This window comes from Idiotropiscis lumnitzeri, chromosome 7 (genome assembly GCF_059441095.1).
Source record: "Idiotropiscis lumnitzeri isolate Australia: NSW breed Sydney's pygmy pipehorse chromosome 7, RoL_Ilum_1.0, whole genome shotgun sequence".
NCBI classification, from domain to species: Eukaryota; Metazoa; Chordata; class Actinopteri; order Syngnathiformes; family Syngnathidae; genus Idiotropiscis; species Idiotropiscis lumnitzeri.
In genome coordinates, this window is record NC_142397.1 from 20,906,435 (window position 1) to 20,911,925 (window position 5,491).

The window sequence follows — 5,491 nt, forward strand, 5'->3', positions numbered from 1 at the left end:
TCTCTAAAAGTTCATACCTGACGTGTTTTTCATCGGGACCATAAATATTTAAAAGGTTAAAACCCTTTCCCATGAAGGTTAGGTTTGCTAAAAGTGCTCGTCCATCTGTTAAAACCGTGCTACCTTTAATTGCAATTCGAGTGTTGTTTATTAAAATGGCCACTCCATCATTGCGGTTTTCGTTCGACCCACTCCATAAGGATGGGTGTGGACACATTTCCTCCCACTGCTTATAATTTTTTAAAAAGGGAATACCACATTCTTGAATTAAAAACACATCAGACTTAAGAGTTTTTAAAAGGGGACAATACGCTCTGAGCACGAGTCTTTGATTTCACACATCTAACGTTTATAGTCGAGAAGGTGAGAGTTAAAGATATGATTTAAAATGGAGGTCTCCAAAACAGGGTATCAAAAGAAGGAAGCTATTTAAAACTAATCAATTAGGTAATTTCTCGAGACCGTAGTTCTTCCTTCACCTGAGCAATGGGTGTCGGATTCGGGAGTCTTGGTGATGGTTTTTCTCGCAATCTTAAATTCATTGTGTTATGGTTTTTGGGCGTTGATTGTAGTACTATGTTCAAAAAAGACAGCTCGTTTGGTGAGTTGCAAGGAAAAACCCTGTGCTCTTCCACGTCGCTCTCTGAGCTCCCGGGCTTTCCCCTCTTCTCTAAGGTCAATGGAGACTCAGAAGACCGCTCAGATGCTAGTCGTTTAATTTTTTGTGTACAAGGAATTTAGCTGCGGTCACTACTAGTCTGGTCTTCCATGTTGGTTTTGCTCGATTCGGTTGTGGGCATTTGTGGCAACATGCAACTTTCTTCTGAACTCCCCATTGGTGTAGTAAACATATGCCCCTCCCCTTCCACCTCCTCACCTGTTCCCTCTCCACCAATGACAGGTTTTGGAGGGAGATTTGAATTTTCCGGTGTGTCTTTTGGTTGTTTGTCCATTTCAATTTCATTTAGCAGTACCATTTCTTTCCCAGCCTTCAATTTGTTGGCAAATGATTTCGGACAATTTCTGTAGAGGTGGTTTGATTCCCCACAGAGATTGCACTTTCTGCCATTGGTGCATTCTTCAAAAGTATGCCCAATTACTCTGCATTTTCCACAAATTATCTGCTGACATGCTTCTGCCAGTTGTCCATGCTCACCACACTTGCGGCAGAGCTTGGGTTGACCCTGGTAGTGTATGTAGCCTCGGTTTTCGCCCAAGACTATCATTGATGGGAGATGTTTCAGGCCTTGGAACCGCTGGGGGTCCTGCCATTGTTGAATGGGTACCCGCCAGGCACAGTTCCAGATGCCATCCTCATCTCTCACTTTCATAGCCTGGCCTTTCACCGTGCAATATCTACCCAGCCAAAAACAAATGTCATCTGCATTCACTGTCTCATTAAACATTCTGACAATAACTGTTTTAGCAGCATTATCAGTCAGTTTTTCCACATTGAACGCAGAAAACTGGGCTTTTACATTTTCATAACGAAGCCAAAATTCACAAAGATTTAGAGCAGAATTGAAACTGACATCAAAACCCTTGCTAAAACGCAACGTTATGATACAGTTCAGGTCATTAGCATTAAATTCCAAAGTCTGTTGGATGAGTTTCCTGGAAAGATCCAGTCTGGACATTACCAGGACCTCTCCATTAACTTCCTTGAAAGTAAAACGTACACTGTGGTGCCTCCGCATGCCGGCATGGGTGGCCGACATAGCCAGAGAACCACAGGACGTAGATAATAAATAATAACAAATACTAGTTTATATTTACTTACCTTAGTCGGATAACTGAAAATACAAAGGTTATTATCAACAATAAGCAACAGCTGATATATCCTCCAATGAATAAGTCCTATACCACAGCAGGTATAGAACCAACACGCCCAAAGGAGGTGATCGCAGTCTTAGCCAAAAGGCCGAGAAGCGATATCAGCAAACTGACACAGGGGGCGACTTGATTCTCGACATTCCGAGCAACAGTGACGGTGACCAATGTAAAATGATCACAACAAACCATTTACATGCCAAACATCAAACTCACACATTTTTAGCTGAAAATGAGACCAACTGTGTTGCTTGCCAGCCTGCGAACGAAACAAAAGCTTAGCAATTGCTGGGTACTGTAGTCCATGTGACCCAAAGTGGACCAATTGGAAACAGCAATAGAAGTATTCCATTTACTGGCATCGCAATGCTCTTAAATGGTTAAATAGTCCGACGTGCGAATTTCAAGAATCTAATAAAACGTATTGCGGATCGTAAGAGGACAATTGTGTTGCTTTTCCTCCTCTAAGTGAAAAGAAAGTTAGGAAATCGCTCGCCTGTCACGTGATCCATATCGGACCAATATGAATTCTGCGCTAACTTCATGCCGTGTAACCATGTAAAACAGTCCTAAACAGACTAAAAAACCGAGATCTTTTCGTTTACACGCACTTCCTGCTTCCCAATTGACATTGTCACTTGCTAGCGCCACCACTTGTGTGGAGGTGAATGACAGTAATTTGTCAACTGCGAAAGAAGCTAACTATTTATCGCATGTTGACAAATAAGCATGATACCGTGCTCACTAAGTGACATGAATGATTTTATTTCATTGTCATTACCATCAGAAATCAGGGGAGAGCGCGAACGCAGTCCCCCACTGTCAGAAATTGTGCAGTCGAGATTCCCACATTTGGGGAATTCGCAGGGGTCAGTACAGCCGGAGTGCAATGGCTGAGCCTCACCCTGGGTGAACCACCTTCGTGATCATGGTATCTCCCCTGCCAGGTAAGTATGAGATGTACACATTGCCAGGCCAAAAGGTTAAGCACCCACACCATCTTCAGTCACGGGCCCGATTGCAACGCACGTGCGATCGCATGCACACACATACACGCTGGATGATGCATGACACGTACATTAATTTAAGTAGTCTCTTTTAGACTTGCATTAAGTAAATATTTGTGAATGAGGTCAAAAGAATCAGCAAAAACATTCCCATCACGCCTTGCTTAAATTCTAACAAGAATTCAAAGCGAGAATTGAATTGACCCTGCCCCACGCCTTTCTAGCACTCATTTCCTGTTTCTTTGTGTGGTCAGGAACATGTAGCGGTGTAACAATTCAAACTCCTTTACAAAACTTTACTTATTTACGTTTTTGATTAGCCAAGCGCCAATATTATAACTTTATAGGAAATTTATATGATCTATATTTGAAACCATTATTTATATGACCACCCACCGCATGTTCCCTCAATAACGGAGCAAGACGACGCTTTCTTCAATGAAAGAATGTCCTTTAAGCCGCAGCATGACATGGTATTCGGTGAAAGTCTCAAAAACAAGAGACAGCCTTTGAGAAACACGACAGCTGCTGAAGAGTTTTTTCGTTTTCCCACACAACTACGTAGAACGGAAACATCCAGCAACAAATTCATTGTGACCAGCAGAGGAGGGTGCACCGTTCTTGGAGGTACTGCAATACCAGGTCGATGCGTGGAATGAACGGAGCAAGCCCCTATTCCATGTCCCCGTTCCAAAAATCAATTTAATATCTGGTCCCCAGGAAAGGGACGTATCAGATATTAAACTGATAAGAACAGATTTTTTTCTTTTGATAAATTTTTATTGTTACTGGAGACATTGTTGTTCACATCTCTCCAACATGGAGCACAATCTTAGTTCTGAGGTTACATGTTAAAAAAGCAGCATGTGTGACATAAAGGTGTAAGGTAAAATGTATCTAAAATATATCTAGTCAATATTTTTTAAAAGCAATTGTTAAAAAAAGCACTTCAACCTCTGTTGTGCAGGAGCGTACTATCGCCTTACTAAGTGGGACCTCATCTCACCCTCTCAAACAGAATCCAGAGAGAAAAAAAACCTGCCAGGATGCTTCAAGGAGTTCCTCAGAGGTGTTGCATCTCTCCACTCTCTCCCGAGGAGCCAGGCCGTCGCTGCCAGGACCTTCCCTGTGGGCTCCGGTTCCCTCCTCCGGGCGGGCACAGACGACTCTTCTTGGTGACTCTGTCCTTGGCTTGCCGCAGGCAGCTCAGAGTAGCCGCTGCCATTCGGAGCACAGCCACGGGGGGGTCTGTCTGTGCCTCCTTACCAGCAAGTTTCTGGAGGTCCAAATGGCGTCTTTGATGGCGGCAAGGGTGAGCCACTGCTTTGCAAAATGTTCTCTTGTGTTCGTCATTGGGCCCATCCCATAGAGCACGAATTGTGCATTGAGGACCTCCCTTGCTGGCAAGTCCGGGAATTGCAGGTGGCCGGCTGTCGCCCACAGGTCCGTGGCAGCACTGCACTCCCAGAGGAGGTGCCTCACCGACTCTTGGGCGCCACAACCAGGTCGGGGGCAGTTTGAGTGTGCTGCCATACCTCGGGAGTGCATAACGTACCTGACTGGGAGGATTTCGTGCGCCGCCATCCATGACAGGTCCCGAAGTTTGTTTGGGAGGGCGGGATGGTTTTTACATTTTGATTAGCCAAGCGCCAATATTATAACTTTATAGGAAATTTATATGATCTATATTTGAAACCATTATTTATATGACCACCCACCGCATGTTACCTCAATAACGGAGCAAGACGACGCTTTCTTCAATGAAAGAATGTCCTTTAAGCCGCAGCATGACATGGTATTCGGTGAAAGTCTCAAAAACAAGAGACAGCCTTTGAGAAACACGACAGCTGCTTAAAGGGTTTCTTCGTTTTCCCACAGAACTACATAGAATGGAAACATCCAGCAACAAATTCATTGTGACCAGCAGAGGTGGGTGCACCGCTCCTGGCGGTACTGCAATACCAGGTCGATGCGTGGAATGGACGGAGCAAGCCCCTATTCCATCTCCCAGTTCCAAAAATCAATTTAATATATGGTCCCTAAAGGATCATGTAAATGGCAGTCAATTTAAAAACTGAATAAAGAGTAGACTGCTAGGAGCCACTTTTGTGATCCCGGCATGGAAGTCCATTGTTTCAGAGGGGTCTCGTTCACACCTCCTGTGGTGCAGCTGTGATCCAATCTTCCTGCATTCCAATCCTGAGGGTTTGGTCATTAGCATGGTCTAAACTTCAGTTACACTTAAAGGATTTCATCCATTTGACTATTAAAGGAATATAAGAGTTTGAGCTTAACATAGTTCATTAGATGTTGGTGCATCCAATGTATGAAAATGTGATATTGTAAAATGCTGAGAGTGTGACTGGTGAAGCAAAACTGGTTGCGGGGGTTGTGCAAGAATGGAATGTTTTAGAAGCAGAAGGTGCTGAGCGAGACGAGATGACTCCGGGAAGGAGCGGCCATCGGGGGATCGCACGCAGGAGGAGCCACGGGATTCGGCGGGAGGAGAAAGACCAATGAGAGCGAGCTAAAGTTAACTGCAATACACATAGCCAATAGAATTATGCCAGGATGCCTTTGTCTGTGCCATTTTGCATGTTGTATAGTATGAATCAGTACTGGGCAACTCGGGGGTAGAACACATTCGCTGGTGG

At 44.3% G+C, this 5,491-nt stretch overlaps 1 non-coding gene and 2 pseudogenes across 1 annotated transcript; all 3 read right to left on the bottom strand.

The window, feature by feature from the left end:
* Positions 1–2,621: 2,621 nt before the first annotated feature.
* Positions 2,622–2,785, bottom strand: LOC148333992 (U1 spliceosomal RNA). The gene has a single exon (XR_015844383.1). It is a non-coding gene; the product is annotated as a U1 spliceosomal RNA (small nuclear RNA).
* A 657-nt stretch (positions 2,786–3,442) lies between these two features.
* Positions 3,443–3,617, bottom strand: LOC148333993 (U2 spliceosomal RNA; annotated as a pseudogene).
* A 1,148-nt stretch (positions 3,618–4,765) lies between these two features.
* Positions 4,766–4,885, bottom strand: LOC148333994 (U2 spliceosomal RNA; annotated as a pseudogene).
* Between the last annotated feature and the right edge of the window lie 606 nt (positions 4,886–5,491).